Source organism: Dasypus novemcinctus, chromosome 25 (genome assembly GCF_030445035.2).
Source record: "Dasypus novemcinctus isolate mDasNov1 chromosome 25, mDasNov1.1.hap2, whole genome shotgun sequence".
NCBI classification, from domain to species: Eukaryota; Metazoa; Chordata; class Mammalia; order Cingulata; family Dasypodidae; genus Dasypus; species Dasypus novemcinctus.
Window position 1 is genome coordinate 38,924,761 of NC_080697.1, and position 20,350 is coordinate 38,945,110.

At 41.8% G+C, this 20,350-nt stretch overlaps 1 non-coding gene and 1 pseudogene across 1 annotated transcript in view; one reads left to right on the plus strand and one right to left on the minus strand.

The window, feature by feature from the left end:
• LOC101445216 (SRY-box transcription factor 11) overlaps positions 1 to 20,350 on the minus strand; it is a 129,338-nt gene that overhangs the window by 64,725 nt on the left and 44,263 nt on the right. The window contains exon 4 of the transcript XR_011647481.1: positions 18,872 to 18,981. This is a non-coding gene — a transcript (SRY-box transcription factor 11). The remainder of the gene's footprint in view (positions 1 to 18,871; positions 18,982 to 20,350) is intronic.
• LOC111766295 (U1 spliceosomal RNA) lies at positions 18,864 to 18,991 on the plus strand (annotated as a pseudogene).

The following is a 20,350-nucleotide window of genomic DNA, read 5'->3' on the forward strand; positions in this document are numbered from 1 at the left end:
TTTCAAGCAGACAAATGACATAGTAAGTTCTGCCCATTAGATAAGGTCAGTTCAGAGAATGAGAGAATATGTGTGGGCTAAGCCTAGAGGTTGGGGTCCAATTTAGATGACATTTAAAATGTTCAAGCAAGATATGGTAAACACTTGAACTAGGGGAGAGGCAGTAGAGATGGAAAGGAAGGAATAGATTTTAATTTAAAAATTTGGGGCACAGATGTGGCTCAAGCAGTTGTGCACCCACCTCCCACATGGGAGGGCCCAGGTTCAGTTCCCCATACCACCTAAAGAAGACAAGAAGACAACAAGAAGATGCAAAGGGCTAGTACAGCAAGCTGACACAACAAGATGCCACAATGAGGAGACACAACGAGGAGGCACAATGAGAGAGCCAACAAGCAGGGAGTGGATGTGGCTCAAGTGATTAGGCACCTCCTTCCCTCATGGGACATTCCAGATTCAGTTTCCAGTGCTTCCTAAAAGATGAACAGACAGAGCACACAACGAAAAGACACAGAGAGCAGACAGCGAGTGCAAACAATGGGGGAGAGGGGAAGAAAGAAAGAAATCTTTAAATAAAGTTTTGGTGGTGATCAGTAAGATACAAAGGAGACTGAGTTCAAGAAGCTCTGCTCCATTTCCTATTTGCATGATTAGATGAATGCTGATGTCATCAACTGAGATGGTAAAAAAAGTCTGAGAAGTAGGTTTTGACAGGGTTAGGTGTTAAGTCACATAAAAGGGCAAGAGTTATGATTTAATTCGACAAATTGAATAAAATAGTTGGAATATAGGGCATTTTTAGGGCGTTGGAACTGTTCTGGCCATGACACATTTTGTAAAAACCTATAAAATTGTATGGTACAAAATGTAAACCTGAGTGTGAACTATAGACCAGGGTTAGTAGCAATGCTTCAATATTTGTTCATCAATTGTAACAAATACACCATCCTAGTATAAGATGCTATTAATAGGGGAAAACTCGTGAGTGGGGAAGGGAGTAGGATATATGGGAGTCCCCTATATTTTTTAGGTAACTTTTCTGTAAACTAAAACTTCTTTAAAAATAAAGTTTAAAAAATTGGAATGTAAAAAGTTCTGTTTACTGTAAGAGATTATTATTATCAATACTAGTAATGCTATTAATTAATTTGAATAGCTATTTAATTAAATACAAGGTTTAACTGAGCATCCAAGTGCTGGGCCTCCTCAGAGAGTGGCATGAGCTTAACAGAAGCAAAACAATCCCTGATGATTGAATGAGTACACAAAATCCCACATCACACATTTTTAATAGTGGACATTTTATTATAATCTAGGTACCTGTGAATTGGTCGTGCCTATGTAATGAGCCTGGGAGATCCTGTGAAGTCTACTCCCACCCCCTTTGTTCATGACTGTAGGTCACATTATCATGAAGGGGGAAAGAGGGAACCAGCTGCCCCACCAGCCCTCCGAAAACCTCCAGACATGAAATTAAGTGTCTCCCTGAAGGGCTATGGATGTCACCAGAGGTTGTCTTACACGAGTTCACCATCCTCTCTGCTAAAATCCCGTGGTGTCTGCCTTTCACCTCCTTTTCTTCTTCACTCCTGATGATGATGATTTTCGTCCAAACCTCAAAAATCCCAGAATGTCAACTCTGCGCTTGGAAACTGCTCTCGGAGCTGCTGACCCCTGCCCTGGCGGCACCGAGGGCATTCGTTGCCCTCGCATTCCACTGAGCCTCCTGCACCACATCCTCAGCTGGAGTCTGCCCAGCCTTACTGGATTATCCTCTTTCCCTTCAACTTGAGCCATACTCTGCTTTTTTTTTTTACTTTAAATAAAATTTAATTAAAGTATCTCATTCATACATGAACATACTTAAACAAGTGTATATAGTAAAGGCTGTGAATTTGCAAAATAAACATGCATACCATTATGCAAGGCTGCCATACATCTCCCCACCACCAACACCTTGCATTGCTGAGAAACATTTGTTACAAACTACGAAAGAGCATAATCAAAATATTGCTGCTAAGTATAGCCCATATCTTACATTTGCTGTTTTTTCCCCAATCCACCCAATTATTAACAAGCTGTATTAGTATTATATATTTGCTATTGTTCATGAGAGGATGTTCTTATATTTGTCCTGTTAACCATAGTCCCTCATCCACCGCAGAATTCCTGTGTTATACAGCCCTATGTTCTGTACAATCCATTCAGAGTGAACGCTCAGTGGCTCTCATTTTCATCACAGAGTTGTGCTGTCATCACCTCAGTCAATTTTAGAAAGTTTCATTACTCAAAAAGGAAAAATCTCATACTACCTTATACCCCATTGTTGTCCATTAGAATTAAAATAATATCTTCTTACCACTGCTACAGAATCTTACAACATTACTGTTAAGTATCACCCGTTGGTTACATTAGTTACGATTTTCCCATTATCATTATATTCTTAGCACTCTGTAAAAGAAGAGCTTTCTTATATTTATATCATTAACACACAATCTTCATCTACCACCAAAATCACTATTCTATACATTCCCTAGATTATTCTCTAGTTTTCTTTCAATTGACATTTACACATTTATAAATCAGTAGTGTTAATTATACTCACTATAATCACATTCTGCCTTTTGAGGTCCAAAAAAACTCTGCCTGGTGTTACTGATACTTTTGTAGAGAGGCATTTCTGTCAGCTTTTATCTGTAGCCTCTTACCCTAACTTAGCCATGAGTCCTACGAACAAGATGAAGTAAGTCATGATTGCTGACCTTCTCAAAGTGGATCTTTCCCTTAGATTACGACTACGTGCTTGCCTCCCTCTGCACTGACATAGGTTTTCTCTCAGAAGGATCCTTCATTTCCAAGCAACCAGACAACAATCTAGCCTTTACAGCAGCACCCTTATTTACCTGAATTCTAGGGTAAAAATCTACTTAGGCTCAAACTGGGACTCCTGTAGGTCTTTGCTCAAAGATCACCTTCTCAATATAACTTCCACTGACCAACATTAAAAATTGCAAACCGCCCCACCCCATCCTCAGCTCTCTCTATCCTTGCTTTTTATGTTTTCCATAATATTTAGCACTCTCTAATATTTCTCTGTAGATATCAATAATGTATTTATTATTGTGTATCTCTGTCCGATTGAACATAAGCTTCATGAAGGCAGGGATTTTTGCATGTTTCGCTCACTGCTATATCATAGTGCCGAGAAGAGTACTCCAAATGGTAGGTCCTTGATAAATATTTGTTGAATGGATGCTTTATAGATGATGGAATTGAGCCCCACAAGAGTTAAATACCTGGTATTTACATATAGAATCCTAATTTCCTTAGCAACCAGGTTAGGTAGGCAGGTTAGTTTAACTCCACCAAGGCAATGAGAGTTAGAAGACCTCACAGACTTTCTCGAGGTTACAAGCTCTGGGTAGGTACTTGGCAGAGCCACAACTGGAATTCAGATCTTCTGACACCTGTCCCAGGATTTATCCTCTCCCTACAATTCTGGCCTGAATAACTTTGCAATGGTCACACAGCTAAGTAATCAGTGGCACACATCTGGTATACCACCTTTCGGGCTGGAGTCATTTCCATTAATCCAGATTGCTTCTCAAGAGGGCTCAAAACATCTTAATCCAAAACTATGAGGCTCAATGGAAAATTTCCAGAAAAATCTCCTAAGCTTTCCTTAAACATGAGATGAAAGGGGGTATTATTTGAAATCAACAGTTGGTTTGGATGGCATCCCAGTTTTATGGTTATCACCATCCTAGTATTGTTTATTACTAATTATGTCATAACAAAATAGAAGGTTCAGGAAGCTGGTACTGCAAACATATGTTGCTATGATATATTTTCTTTTTTTATTCTCCTAAATAAATTCTCAATTATAAAATCTAACTTACCTGCATGACTGTGTTTCTGAGCAAGACAGCCTCTCCAGGCTGTTCTTGCCAAACATCTTTCACAACCAGATCTTAATCCAAAGGAACTGTGGGTGGCAAGATATTTTTTTAAAAAATCTTAACTTATGTTGACTTTTACTTTTGCTAACATCATATAAATCACCTCCATCCTTTGGAAGAGGAAGGTTAAATCTTTTGAGTAAGTTAAGATAAGAGTCTTAATGTAGATTGTTTTGCATTTTAATTTATAGGGTGATTGATTGTGTATTTCCTGTTCTGGGCATCTCTCATCCTAAGACACCTTCAGATATAAGATGCAACATCGCCACTGGTTCTTCTTCCAAAACACATTAATAAATGTTTTAAAAGTGGTAACATATAGGCTTGTATGATCCTTTTATAGTTTGTTGTATGGAATTTTAGCTGTCTCTTCAATCTTTTCCCTGGTCTTTCCATTTCTAATTTCAAGGCTTAAAAATTACTTTTGAGAGCCAAAAGATAATACAGTTAAGCTGAGGACAAAAGAAGGGGAGCGACATGGCACTCTAAATACGAATGATTTGCGGATTAAGTTGGACAGAGCTGTTTTCTCCTGTGTCAGCCTTTTACAGCCTTGCAGAATAAAGACACCCTTGTGCCTCTGTTCTATGCTGCCCGAGCCTGTGTTTTTATGGGGCGCTTTCATTTAAAGCACATAAACTTCTCATGCTCTCTCAAGAAGAGTGGTCCGTGCCTTTCCTACACTGTGCTAATAAGTGGGGCGGAGTCTGCCCCTGAAAACCCACCCGCGACTAACTTTCATAAAGCTGCTCTAAGCCTGTGATCGCTCTGGCTCCATGGAACTCCTTGCAGCCCACACCCCAGGAAAGAAGCAGCCGTTCCTGAAGACGGCTTTCCATGGTAGTGACAACAACACTTAAGGAGTCTGTACACAGAGGCAAATCTGTCATGTGTGGGAGCAGCCTCAGACGATGCTCAGCAGAGACAGAACCCAGAAGAGGAAACTTGGAGAAGTGAAGAGAAGATCCGTCCACCTCTTTGAGTATTTTGTAACATGATAAACCTGCATGCTTTATGTAGTTAGCACTGATATTTATTCTCTCACTGTATGCAGGACCCTCTGCCTCATTTATCTTTGATCACCGGGGCTTGCCTTGGTGGGTGGTACACAGTGGTCCATTCATGCTGCTGCTTAATGAATGCTGCAAGAATAAATGCATTGCCCACTTCATGGGTATAAAACTAGGGCTACCCAGCCATAAAGTTGCTAAGTAACTTAAAAAAGAGCAGAGGAAGAGTCAAAGAACACAGCAGTAATATCTGTGCAGGGCTGGTCATGACAACAACTGGATCTTACAATTTCCTTTATCTGTATGTATGAGAATCACAGAACATTGAAAAGTTCTTAGCAGATTTTAAAGCAATCTTCTCCCGTCCTAAATAGAGAAATTGTGTCAGAGGTTAAGCGGTTTCAGATCACACAGCTAGTTAATGGAGAAAGCAGTAGCAGAGCCGAGATCTTCCAGCTCCCAATTCAGTGCTCTTCTCAATACACTCCCCTGCTTCCAAGGCATCCACCTCTCCTGTGGCATGATAAACTATGTCTTAGATCTCTTCATCTGTGCCACAAATAGTAGCCTACATACAGTAGGTGCTCAATAAATACTTAAGAATAAATAAATGAATACATGGGTAGATGGATGGATGGGTAGATATATATATATATATGTATATATATAATATAATTATAAGTGAAACAGGATCTTAATCTTATAATCCACTAAAAACACTTGTCAAGTGATACAGGATATTAGCCAAAATATTTCCCCCTCCTACATCTGCCCAAAACCACTAGGTAGCCAGAATAAAGATTTTTTTATCTCCCTTACATATCTTGGGTCTATCCCTAGTCTTTCCCACTGCAGCATGTTGAACACACAAAGAAATAGGCACCATCGGTAAAGAATATAAAATGAATGAATAGTACAGTTATGTGTGCCTCTTCAGGATATATGTTTATGGGAGGCAGCGAAAATTCTTGCTCTCTTTCTGTTTGTTAAATGAACATATGTAAGGAACAGAATGTTATGTACTCTGCAATGCCTCCAGTTAAAACCCTTCTCAGCCACGTTTCAAGTGCATTCAAAATTGATATAAATGAATGCAGTGACTTGACATCAGTATACATTTCCTTCTAGTGTATCGTCAGCTCTACCTATGAAATGTTCCTTGAATGTTTCCTCTCCTCTACCCGCTTGTGCCTCCATCAAGCCGACATCTTCTCTATATCGATTAGTGCCCAACACATATCAAGCATGATATTAGTAGGAATGGTCTTAGTCATTGTACTCAGTCATTTTCCCTAAAGGAAATTTAATCTGCTCTGCATCTCCATCTGCCAGCTTCACAGAAATTTCTATCTCAGTAATTACTGGGGTTTCCTGCTCCAACCCAAGGTTTTGTGAAGATCCTGTGGAACAGGCCTCTGAGAGAGCGATGGGCAGGCTGGACTAAGAGCGGTACCAGGCACTGTTCATGCGCTCCAAGAGGAATCCTTCGTGCTGTTTCAAAACCAGGCGGCCAGCTCCATGGCCCTTTGGCCAACCTGGAGTGTGTGGCCTTAGCTGAGGCTGGCAGCCTCTGTGCTCAAGCTCCAGTTTCCCTAAGTCTTTCTTCCACACAGTCCATCCCCTCTAAGGTTCAGCTCCCTCCCTGAGATGCTTTGAGAAGACAAGAGTTATATTTCTGCTTCTACTAGACCCACATGCCTCCTTCCTCGGTTAAAACTTGATTTTACCCCAAGCCTTTTTGACTCAAAGTCCTTGTAAGAAATTAAAGAGGTAAGAAGTGGGAAGAGAAGAAAAAAGCTGCTCTCATTACTTCTGCTCATTCTACAGCAATGAAAACAAAATACAAATTGGCATTTTCAATAAATTATCCTGCCACAGAAAGTACTGTGTGATAACTTCCAGATTAGGTTCCTAAAACTTCCTTGCCTGCACACCTGCCATTCCCTAAAGCAACATATACTTTACCATGGATTTGTACCATTTTACCTCTCATTCCCTCATCCATGTCTTGCCTAGAAGAGAGAACTCCTAGCCATCCTTCAAAACCCTTATCAAACAGTACCTCCTCTGGCAAATGTGCTCAAATTTCTCCCCACGGAATTTTTTTCCTGCCCTCATCTAGACTTAGCTCTGAGATTCCTAATAGCCACTACAGAAGGAAAGCTCCATGGGCTGAACAGCTCTCACTGACCAAGGAAAACCTGGTGAGCCCATGAGAGAAACACCTACAATGTCTGGAATGGGCCAATCTTCCCAGAAACCTTGGCATCTCACACTGCCTAGAAGCAGACCTAGATGGGCCCGTCCCCTTCGTTCACAGTTTTCACCCGACAATATCAAATCTTGGGCTGAGCGATGCGACAGGAATTGCTTAAAAATCCTCTCATTTTGTTAATGCCAATAGCAGTGTCAAATGGTTTGCTCTGGCAATAGTGGAGTTTGGAGTCTCAGACATTGGAATTCTCCCCTCGGCTTTTCTCCCAGGTGGGTGCGTGACCTTGAGCGATTCCCTTGACCCCTCGGAGACTTTGTGTCCCCCTCCACTCTCCCTTGGATGCTTGCGAGGCGCTGACTTGAGACAAGGCGTGGGGAAGCACGGGGGAAGCGCCCCATCAATGCGAACGCGCCGTCCTCCCCTCCCGGTGAGCAGCTCGCTTTACTCAGAGACCTCGCGCAGACTGCTCTAGCCTTACTGATGTTCCGGGCCAAGGGGTAGCTGCACTTCAACAGCCGTAATGAAGGAGGCAAGGCCTGGGCAGGATGGACCGGGGAGTTTTTGCCCTGAGAGGAGGCCCTGAGGTTCCTTTTCCAAGCAGGGACTTGTTCGGGCTGCGGAGGAGCTGTCTCAACTTGAAAGATGCTTGATAACTTGATAACTCTCTCCCTTTCCTGGGGCTCCCATTCCAGCTACTGAGCAGCCAGACCTCAGGAAAGCAATAACCTGGGGAGACTCAAGGATCTTCCTTCTTTTAATATTGGCTCCCAGTGCTCACGTGAGCAGGTTGCTCTTCTGCTGATTGTATGAGAACCACCACGCCCGTAGAGGGATGCAGCTCAGAACGGTTTACATAATGCCTCTGCCCTCACCCTCCCGCTTAATTCGGACCAGGACCCTGTGAGTTTGGGCAGAGGCAATGTGTTTTCTCCATTTCAGAGAGGAGGGAACTGAGGCTCCGAGGGGTGAAATAACTTGTTCAAGGTGACACGCAAGTCATTGGAAGAGCTGGCAGGAAAAAGTAGGTTGTCTAATACTTCCTGATACACAGCTATTAATTAAGCCATGCTGAAATTAAAATACCCATCTTCTCCGTCTAAATAATTTTTTTTTTAAATTTTCTCAAAAAGCATTAGAGTGGAACAAGTTGCCAATATTCTTAAGTACTGAGTACAAGCCAGGCACATTATTTACATTGTTCTATTCCTCAGGAACATTCTAGAAGCCAATAATATAATTTGCATTTTACAAAGAAAGAAACTGAATCTCAGCAAAGTAAAGTAGCCTGCAGAGAGTCACAGCAACAGTAAACATGAGAAGTTGGGCTTCTGGTCGAGAGAATGCTACTTTGTACTGCCTCTTGTCAGCCTATGACAGAGGACACAAACCAGCACAAGTGGCTGAGATACCAGGCACTTCCACGGACTCCTTTGACTCGTGCTGACTCTGTGACCTAGGCGGTTCTTGTAACTTTGCTGAGTGTGTGCTCTTCTAAAAGGGGGATAATAATATCTCTCGCAACTACCTTGCAAGTTTAGAGTGAGGTTTAAATCCATGCATTTAACAAACATTCTTCCAATAAATATTTATTGAGTGTTTACTATGTGCCGGCCATGGCTCTAGACTCTGGGAATACCCTGGTGGACAAAGTAGTCAAAGATCTCTGCCCTCAGGAGTTTATTGTCCAGTAGGTCAAATGCGATCATTGCTCTAAAAATGTAGAAATTTCAAAGCGTCAGGCAAACTCTTTTATTCCCTGTACATGCTCACAATGTTTTCACTGCTTCAGAAGCTCTTTTCTTATTCATCACAATTCCCAAGTCTGACTTCTTCTTGGAAACCCTTCTTTAATACTATATAACCTTTATAAACCTTTCCTGATTCCCCCAGCCAAAAGCAAGCTCTTCCTAATTTGAGCCAGTAGCCATCTTCCTGGACCCGTTACCTTCCTAGGAACCTTGTTTTCTAACGTCACATTCTTCAGGACAAAATCCAAGACTGTTATGTTTTATAACCCTATAGTACTTGGCACAGGATCTCACCCACAGAAGGTTCTGGATATTTAATGAGTGAATAAATGAGCAAGTTTAAGTTCATGGCCATGTGTTATTTATATATTAAGACTTCAAAAGCACCAACAGGAATTGTCAAGTTCACTAAACCTTTTGCTATTACCAATAGCTGAGATCTAGTAGGCTCCTATTTAAAAAGCAGATCTAACAGTCAAAAACAACCATTGATCGAACAACATACATTGAGAAAGGTGCTTAGTATGTGTGCCTGATCACCCACAGCCAAACTTCTATGAGACAGCATCTCTGAAGATACCTAGATGTGGACATTTTCACAGCCTCAGAACAGTAAGCTGTTAACCTAATAAGTTCCCATTATAAAAGCAAAACCATTTCTAGTATACTGCTCTCAGCAGCCTTTAGCAAACCAGGAAAATGAGGTGCTGCTGCTATGCAAATACTAAAAATGTTGGAAAAGTTTTATAAAAGGGTGAGGGGTAGATTCTGGAATAACTGTGAGATTTTTTTTTATTAAAAAAGGCCTAGATTGCTCTGAAGAGACTGTTGGTAAAAATATGGATGCTAAAGATATTTCTGATGAAGGCTTAGACAGAAACGATGACTGAAGCATTGCAAACTGAAAGGAAGGCAATCCTTGCTTTAAGGTGGCAGAGAACAAGGCAAAATTGACTCCTGATGCTAGATGGAAGGTGTAAATGGAAAGTAGCAAGCTTGGATATTTAGCTAAGGAGATTTCCAAACTAAATTTAGAAAATGCACCCTGACTTCTCCTTGCAGCTTATAGCAAAATTTGGGAGGAAAGGGATAAGCTGAGAACTGAACTCCTGGATACAGAGAAACCAGAAATTGATAATATAGGAAATTCCCAGCTTCTGGATAATGAGTCTCCAGAGAATAGATCCCCACATGAAGATTTACCTGAACATGGAACCAGTCTTCTCAGCACAAGTTAGGATTGAAAATGCAGTTATCAGGAAGGATTAGTGGAAAGCCATAGTGTCTGATGCCTTGGAACCTTGTGACCGCGTGCTAAAACAACAAGTTTTTGCAAGACCTGTATGAATGAAAGCACTGTCAACCCTAGCTAAAAAGGGACAGAAAAGGGAGACTGAAGGAAAAATGACTTTAAGAGCAAAACCATGGAAGCTGATGTCTGGACATAAGACATCTCCTCCAGTCAAGAGAGGGACCCCCACCCATGAATGTGGAAAGGTAGAGTTTGCCCTGGCATTTGAAAAGGAAGGGCTTTCCACCCATTCTTCAGAGAGAATGCTGCTACTCTAGGCAATAGAGAGGGTAGGAACATGTTCCCTAGGGGTTGGGGAGAGCTAGGTGGCCACCCCACTGTTCTGAAGGGGTTGGGCCTGAGTCCTGGAGATTAGGGAGAGTCTGGCCCTCACCTCAGTGTTTTTAGAGGCTGCGGCCTAGAGCTTCACCACCATCCAATGTTTCATGAGGGTAGAACCAAGAAGATGGCCACTGGGCTAGCCATCTCTCCATAAGGCACCAAGGAGAGGAAAACGTCATTCTATAGATGACTCTGAGACTCTGAAATCTAATGGCGTATACCCCGCAGGTTTTCAGAACTGCTTGGATCTGTGACTCTTGTTTGCCTCCTAATTTCTCCCTATGGAAATGGGATCTTTTATTCCAAGACTGTCTCTCTTTTGTATACTGGAAGCAGACAACTTGTTTTCTAAGTTTCACAGGTTTACAGCTGGAGGAGAATGATTTCCCAAGACAGACTTCATGACCATAATGGATTTTGATGAAATTTTGTACTTAGCATTGTTGCTGAAATGATTTAAGGTTTTTGAAATATTGTGATGGAATGAATGTTGTTTTCATTTCAAAAAACATGTCTTTTTGGTATCCAGAGGGTAGAGTGTGGCAGTTTAAAGCTTTTTGTGAATCCCAGAAAAAAACCCACATCATGTTCTTAGAATGAATCCATTCCTGTGAGTGTGGGACCCTTTGATTGGATTAGATTCAGTGGGGGAGGGAGGGGTTGATTGTATTATTTCAGTGAAGTGTGACTCAGGGTGAATCTTGGTCTTTGTATCACTCAGAGTTCTCTAGGAAAACAGAATCAACAGGAGATATCTGTAAATAGTAAAAGATCTTATAAAATTCTCTCACATGCCCATGGGATGCACAAGTCCAGGTTCCACAGACTGGCTGCAAACCAGGGGTTCCGATAAAAGTCCAATGAAGGTCCTTGATGAGTTTCAGGGAGACGTTAGCTTTCCAGAGATAAGCTAGGAAATTCTTTCTGAATGCTGAAATCACTTGCTCTTTTAAGGCATTCAATTGATTGGCTAAAATGTCACTCGTTGCTGACAACAATCTCCCTAGTTGATAGTGGATGTAATCAGCCATCAATACAGTAAACTCACTGATGATTAAAGTCCATAGATGTTCTTGTATTACAATTAGCCCAGTGTTTGCTTGGCCAAACAACTGGGTACTACTACCTGGCCAAGTTGTCACATTAGCCTAACCATCACAGTCCCCTTGCTGGTGTCCTTTATTAAAGGAGGACTGAACGCAGCAGACATGGAGGAAAAATGGCAGAGACAGAGAAATCCTGAGGCTGAGGAAGAGGCTTGGAAGGGGACAGGCTAGACATAGCTCAATATGAGCTTAGAGAGAAAGCATCTCTGATGCTGTCTTGATTGAGACATTTTCACTGCTTCAGAATTATGTTTTTAATCTATTAAAAACAAACCCATTTCTGATATATTGCTCCTGATAGCCTCTAGCAAACCAAAACAGTAGGCATTCATTTAAGCATCTCTACAACTTCATGGAGTATGTGAGATTGTTTTCCTATTCCATCCCTGACTGAAGACTTAAGGATATGAAACATCTCATCCAAAGTTTAAGTGTACAAGTCTATGGAAAAGCCAGGATCTGAATCCAAGTCTGTGGGACTCCACTGTATAGAATCTTAACTACTCTCCCACACTGCCGATTCCACTTCATGGATATTGTAAATAAAAAAGAAACTCTACCTGTCTGCCATATGGCTGATCTCAACTTCATCCCTAATGGCTTTCTTTGAAATGTGAGGTTAGACTCGGGGCAGAAAGACATGTGGAACACATTAGAGACTATCTGAGGCAAGGATTATAAGCACCTCTTGTGTAAATCACATTGGCATCTCCCCTTTGGGGAGGTAGATGGGGAGAATTGTTTCTAAATTCAATTAATTTTAGGCTCACATTTTCTTATTTTGTGAAAATGGCAGCTATTTTCAAATTTCCTGTAATTTTTATAAAATTATCTTAAAACGCCGAGAAGTGAAAAATCCTCTCAGAGTGACCTTTCCTTATGGCAAAAATTATTTCTAAAGCCTAAGTGTACAAAATGTTTCATTTTAAACCTGGCAGTCAATACTGGGAGTTAAAGCTAAAGCTAACAGATTTCATATTTGTATAGCAATTTTAAACTCTGTTTGGAGGTGGGGCTGGGTGCCCGAAGCAAGAAGCGGCAGTGGAGTTGGGATGTGAAGAAGCAAAAGGAGTGTCCACAGCCAGACATGGGCAGCACTGTCTGTCAAGCAAACTTGGGGAAGTTACGGCAGGTAGGCCACAAGGCCACAGGCTGTGCTTTGAGGGTTGCCTGGAGGACTGCTGCTTCCTACATGGGACAAATCAACAGGTTAGGCAGGCTCTTCCCTTGGAAACCATTCAAACACCAGTGTTATTCTGAAAATGTCCAAGTCGCAGGACATGCCACAAGGCAGGTTTTCATCATAGGAAGCTACAGATAAACAGAGCAAAGAAGGTAGCTTCAGACTCTCAGCCAAAGGTTCTGTATAGCTTCTCGTGAAGTCAAATAATGACACCCTGAGACGAGCTTCACCTGCGAGGCACACGGGCCCTTGATGGCTCTCCTTCTGTAAGGATGAGCTAGATGCCCCATTCTGTTGGGAAAATCATCCGCATATTCAGTTCCAGGGCTTTGCCAGTGGTTCAGACCTTGAGTACAGGCCCGTTATCACTTGTCCCCTCTTAGACTCCACAGAAATATATTCATTAAGTCATTCAACGAATATTAACTGACTACTTTTATAGGTGTTAGGGTCTGTTCTAGGCTCTAGTGTTAAAACAGTGAACAAAGCATGGGCAAATCCATATAGAATTGGAGTTTACATTCCAGGGGGCGAGAGAGAATAAGCACGTAAATTGTGTAGTAAATTAGAGATGAAACATGCTATGGTTAAAAATAACGCAGGCACGGGAAACGGACTTTGGCCCAGTGGTTAGGGCGACCGTCTACCATATGGGAGGTCCGCGGTTCAAACCCCGGGCCTCCTTGACCCGTGTGGAGCTGGCCATGCGCAGCGCTGATGCGCGCAAGGAGTGCCGTGCCACGCAAGGGTGTCCCCCGCGTTGGGGAGCCCCACGCGCAAGGAGTGCGCCCGTGAGGAAAGCCGCCCAGCGTGAAAAGAAAGTGCAGCCTGCCCAGGAATGGCGCCACCCACACCTCGCTGAGGACAACAGAAGCGGACAAAGAAACAAAAGCAGACAAAGAAACAAGACGCAGCAAATAGACACCAAGAACAGACAACCAAGGGGAGGGGGGGAAATTAAATAAATAAATAAATCTTTAAAAAAAAAAAATAACGCAGGCAAAGAGAACAGAAGGTCTAAAGGAAAGGGTGACAGTGCAAAATAGAGTGTTGGGAGACCTCACTCAGAAGGTGAAATTTGAGCCAAGATTTGAAGGCAATGGGGAAGAGGGAGTGGAGCCAGGAGGGAAATGGCTAGCCCTGAGGGTACCTGGAGACAGGAGTCCCAGGCAAAAGGTACAGGTCTAAAGGCCCAGGGATGTGTGGGGCTGACATGTTGCGTGATACCACTGCCAGGAGGCCAGGGAGACTGGAGCAGACCGAGCATGGGGCTGTGATGGGTCTAATTGCACCCAGCAAACAGATTATGTTGAGGGAAGTGAACTTGGACCAGTGATTAGGGCATCCGTCTACCACATGGAAGGTCCACGTTCCAAATCTGGGCCTCCTTGACCCGTATGGAGCTGGCCCATGCGCAGTGTTGATGAGCGCAAGGAGTGCCCTGCCACGCAGGGGTGTCCCCGTGTAGGGGAGCCCCATGCGCAAGGAGTACGCCCCGTAAGGAGAGCTGCCCAGTGCAAAAGAAAGTTCAGCCTGCCCAGGAATGGCACCACACACATGGAAAGCTGACACAAGATGATGCAACAAAAAGAAACACAGATTCCAGTGCCGCTGACAACAACAGAAGCGGACAAAGAAGAACACACAGCAAAATAGACACAGAGAACAAACAACTGGGGTGCAGGTGGGGGGAAGGGAAAAGAAATAAATAAATAAATAAATCTTTAAAAAAAAAAAAAGATTACGTTGAAACCCTTACCCCCAGTACCTCACAGTGTGACCTTTGGAAATAGGGCCCTCGCTGATGGGATTAAAGATTGTTAAGATGAGGTCATATTTGAGTAGGGCAGTCCTTACCCCAATATGACTGATATCCTTATATGATGAGGAGACTCAGGGAGAATATCATGTGACAACTGAGACAGAGAGCAAAGTGCTGCAAGCCAAAAATTGCCAGCAAACTGCCAGAAAGTAGGAAGAAGGGAAAGATTCTCCCCAACGGGTTTCAGAGGGAGCTTGACCCTGGAAACACCTTGATTTCAGAGAGCTAGCCTCCAGAATTGTGAGGCAATAACTTTATGTCATTTGAATCCTCCAAGTTATGGTGCTCTGTTACAGCAGTGCTAGCAATCTAAGACAAGGGCACAGAGGGTATGGGATCTGGAGGGGATTAAAAAAAAATTTATTCCCTCATCCCCCTTGTTTGTTGTTGTGCTTGCTGTCTGTTCTCTGTGTCCATTCGCTGTGTGTTCTTCCATGTCTGCTTGTCTTTTCTTCTTGTCTTTCTCTTTAGGAGTCACTGGGAACCGATCCCAGGACCTCCGGTATGGGAGAGAGGCACTCAGTTGCCTGAGCCACCTCATCTCCCTGGTCTGCTGTGTCCCTCGTTGTCTCTCCTCTGTTCTCCCTTTGTTGTGTCATCTTGCTATGCCAGCTCTCCACAGGGTGAGCCAGCTTGCCTTCACCAGGAGGCCCTGGGAATCGAACCCAGGCCTCCCATATGGTAGATGGAAGCCCTATTGCTTGAGCCACATCTGCTTTCCTCTGTAGTGCACTTAATGGACTGAAGATTTTATTCTGAGCAGGTTAGGGAAAAGAAAGGTATTTGAACCAAAGAGTAACTTGATCTTACCTGGATTTTAACAGATCGTTTTAGCTGCTATGTGGGACTTGTGCCTACCTGAATAATATTGTGATAATCCAGGCTAGAGATAATGGTGATTTGAACCAAAAAAAATGATGGTTTTGAAACATACATTTTAAAGCACAATCAAAAGGACTTGCTGGTAGATTATGTGAGAAAACAAAGATGCAAATATTCCTCTTTGGCTTGAGATAGAGTCAATCACCAGCTGAGAAGGGAAAGTTTGCAGGTTATATCAGTTGGAGTAGCTGAAGATCAGGAAGTTAGTTTTGGACATGTTAAGTATGAGATTTTCTTAGAATTTTAAGAGATATCAAGTGGGCAAATTAACATACAAACCTGGATTGAGAGGGAAGCAGATGTGACTCTGGTAATTGGGCTCCTGTCTACCATATAGGAGGTCCAGGGTTTGATACCCAGGGCCTCCTGGTGAGGGCAAGCTGGCCTGTGTAGCAAGCTGGTCCACATCGAGTGCTGCTCTAAGCAAGGAGTGCTGCCCCGCACAGGAATACTGGCCCACAGGCAGAGCTGACACGGCAAGATGATGCAACAAAAAGAGACACAGAGGGGAGACAATAAGAGACACAGCAGACCAGGGAGCTGAGGTGATGCAAGAGAATGATCGCCTCTCTCCCACTCCGGAAGGTCCCAGAATTGGTTCCTGAAGCCGCATGATAAGAATATACAGAAGAACACACAATGGAGGGAGGGGGGAGAAATAAATATCTTTACCTTTAAATTAGATCTTGAAAAAAAAAAGAAAAAAAAAACCTAGACTGAGAGACTGGGATTGGAAATGTAAATTTGGTTGATTCGGCATACATATGGTATTTAAAAAGATGAAAATAGATGAGATTAACAAGCCAAGAAATAGATGAGAAGAGGTTCACAGCTGAACCTCCAATGTCAAGGAGATGAAAGAAAGCAGCAAAGGACATAACATCCTGGAAACCAAGTGAAGAAAGCATTCCTCACAGCAAGGGATTATGCTACTGATACGTCAAGATAATGCTTATGAACTACTCATAAGATTGAGCAAAGTAGGAGGTAAAATAAGTTTAGAATAGCTTAAAGGAAATGGTAGAAGGGATGTTCTGGGTTTATAAGAGACTGGGAAAGAAGAATTAGAGACAGCAAAAACTCTCTCAAGGAGTTTTACTCTGAATGTACAAATAAATAAGACTGCAGGCACAAGGGGACATGCGATTAAGAACATTGTGCTTTTGTTGTTGTTTCTCATTTAAGATGGAAGAACATGTTTTTGGGTTGATGAGAATGCTCTGATAGAGAAGACAAGTTGAGGATGCCGAGGTGAGAGAGGAGAATTGCTGAAGTGATATCCTTGAGTAGGCAATAAGGTACAAATGGCAAGTGGAAGGCTTGATCTAAGGTACATAAAAGTGTGGCCAGTTCATCAACAATAAAAGGATACACAGAATACATATGATGCAAATCCTGGCAGGTAGGTAGATGTGGTAGCAACAGCTTATGAAAATTATGGTTCATTCTTAATTTTTCTTACTCAACTAGGAAACAATGTTTTTCACTGAGAATGACAATCTGCAAGGTGTTAAAGATTGAAGAAGAAAGAAGGTATGAAATAGCTGTCTAATGGGAGAGTGAATAGCCTATGCAAATTCTGGGTAGATTTAAGTGCTCACTTGAGGTTAAAGCTCATAAATTAAAAGTGAGGCCAATCGCCATAGCTGTGTTTTTACTTCAGCCACATTCAGCCGCCCAGGTAAAGATGTGCCCAAGAAAAGAACTTGAGGTCTTTAAGATGAAAAAAATAAAGATACAAAATGGTGTAAGAATAGCACAGCTTTTAAACATATTTAAAAGCTTACGCATTCTGGAGTGTGAGTTCATTGATATAAGTAAGTGATTTATGTATATCTGAAACCATCTCAAAATTGTTGCCTCCCAGTGGAACCCAAAACAATTTGTTGAATTTAAGATTGCTAAGACAGCACAAAATAGCAAACTAAGTGCTGGAAGATTTAGGTATGAGCTCCAGGTCTGGCCTTTAAGCACAGAGCTACCTCAAGAAAATCATCCAGTGTCCCTAAGTTTTAGCCCTTTGCCAAAAAATGAGAGTAACAGTTAAAGTGCCCACCCCCTCCATTTTCCCAGGACTGTCCTGACTGAAGCCCGAAAGTCTCTGGGAAAGTCTCTCAGTCCAGGAACAGCTGGAGGGTTGGTCATCCTTCGCCCAGAATTTTTAAAGAGAACAAAAAAAAATGACTGATGAGCAGGTTAAGGATCTACAAACTATAAAAATTTAAAAAAAAGGAAAAAAAATTATTGTGGTTAAATATGTCCAAAGCTGGCTGTTACTTAAATTCTTTCCTCAAATAACTGAAGGCCATTGCTTAGCTGTGAGTACCAAGCAAAGGGGTAGAGTTTTCCTTGGTGTTCAGTGAAATAAGGAAAACTACAGAATGAGTTTTTCATCAAGCTAAATATCGTCCATTTAAATGACAGTCCTTTACGCTAAGATTATAGCCTTTCACTGGGGGGTATTAAAAGTTTGTCGTTTTTGAAATGGCAGGTGATTGTTTTATCATTTCCTTACTTGGCAAAAGAAGGAGTTGTCAAGTTTATGTCAGTCCCCTAAGTTCTTTTTGAAATTTTAGTACTCTGTGAAATCCAAAAGGCTGAGAACGCCTGCCCTCGAGCACATTATAAGGAGCTCTGGAATTTACACTGCTTACCTGTCTGCCCCAAACACAATTCAGTCCTCCCTTCAAAGTCCTAAATTGTCTCAGGTATGCTTACTCAAGTGAGCTTTTTCACTACTCCAGCATTCTGACAGCCCCTGAGCAACTAAATCGTTCCTGCTAACACACCGGAGCTTTTGAACTTTAAGAGCTTGGGTCAGGTCACTTTCTATAAAAATACTCATTTCTTTGAAATTCACTTTTCTCACAGATCCAACAAGGGCCACATTCACTGGCATTCAAAAGATGCCTTCACAGCTCTCTCTTTGTACTTTGCAGTGTTTTTTATTTTCCAGGTGTGTTAGAGAAGTCTGTTAAGTTACTCAGAAAACTATGTAAATTTTCTGCATTTAAATAACTTTAAGGTTAACCTAGGGTGAGGTGGGCCCAGAATTCAATTGCAACTACCTTGGTGATACAAAATCACCCTTTCTGACCAACCTTCAAGGAAAGGCCAGCAGAAAGGAGAAAAGCGAAAGAAACTCCCCTCCTTGACTGTTTGCTATCTGCTAGGCAACTGCTGCGTGTTTTAAATCTCTCATTTGAGCTTCAGTTTGAAACTGAAAGCCAGGATTTGTTTTTGTTTTTTAATTTTTTAAGAAACTTTAGATTACACAAATGTTACATCAGAAATATAGCTGGGATATACTTACCTGGCAGGGGAGATACCATGATCACAGAGATGGTTTTCCCAGGGTGAGGCTTATCCATTGCATTCCAGATGTGCTGACCCCTGCGATTTTTCCAAATGTGAGAAACTAGACTGCAAAAAAAGAAAAGAAAGAGAAACTAAAAAGAAATATAGCAGGGGAACCGATGTGGCGTAGCGGTTGAGCGCTAGCTTCCCACATCCAAGGTCTCAGATCCATTCCTGGCCCCTGGTATCTAAAAAAAAAGAAAAAGGATTCCTATATACCCACTCGCTCTTCCTCCCACACTTCCCCACATTAACATCTTCCATCAGTGTGGTACATTTGTTACAATTGATGAACACATATTGAAACATTGCTACTAACCATAGACTATAGTTTACATTACAGATTTGTCCTGCACAATTGTATAGGTTTTGACAAAATGTATGATAGCCTGTATTCATCATTGCAATGTCATGCAGGATATTTCCAATGTCCCAAAAATGCCCACATGTTATACCCATTCTTCCCTCTCCCACCCCTCAGAACCTCTGGTGGCCATTGCCTTTACATCAATTACATTGTTAGAATAATATTGAGTCTACTTTAGTCCACAGTTGAAAGCAAGGTATTTTTAATTTTATTGTACAGCTGAAGGTCAGAGAATTTAAGTAACTTGCTCAAGGTCCCCAGTTAGTAAATGGCTGAGATTTGATACCAATAAAATGAAGGCATGCTTTTCTACATGGCCTTTCCTTGGATCGGTAACAAATTTTTCTTACAGGGTTTCATTTTTCCTTAACCTTTTTGTACATTTCAGTTATTTGTTTCACCTCAAAACACTAGGGATGCCAAGCACTTAGAGGATAACAAAAGTTCTGAGAACACCTTTTCCTTATTAAATTGTCCTTTGGAGTTTGGTGTGTCCAAGATCCCAAAAGACTGTGTTCCAAATCCAACCAATATTTATCAAACACTCAGCGTAAGTCTAGCATTCTGTAACATATAGAGGGCCTAAAAATGGATTGTAAAGAGATTTAAGACAAGTTATTTTAGGGGCATTATATTCAACTGACTCTAGAATACCATAAAAAAATGTAGAAAACTTCATTAATAAAAAGCCCAAGGGGGTTCCTTCTCCCATTGATAAATTAGTCTAAATATATCATAAAATAAGAACCTAGTCTGTTTTCCTCTTTCCTATACCATCATTTTAATCCACATATGACAATTTGCTTTCTTAATTTCTCACGTTGAGACAGTTCTCTATATCACAAAGGACTCCTCATTGCAAAATACTACAGTTCTCATTTTAGCAACTCATAGAAGCCAATGTTTAGTAAAAGTCTATTATAGGCCTAGCACTATTTTAAGTGGTTTATATGAAGTAGGAATAAATATTATCTATTTTGCAGATGAGAAGACTGAGACTTAGAATGATTCACTAACATGTCCAAGATCACAGGGCAGGCAAAGTTGTATCAAGCCTAGTCTTTATTT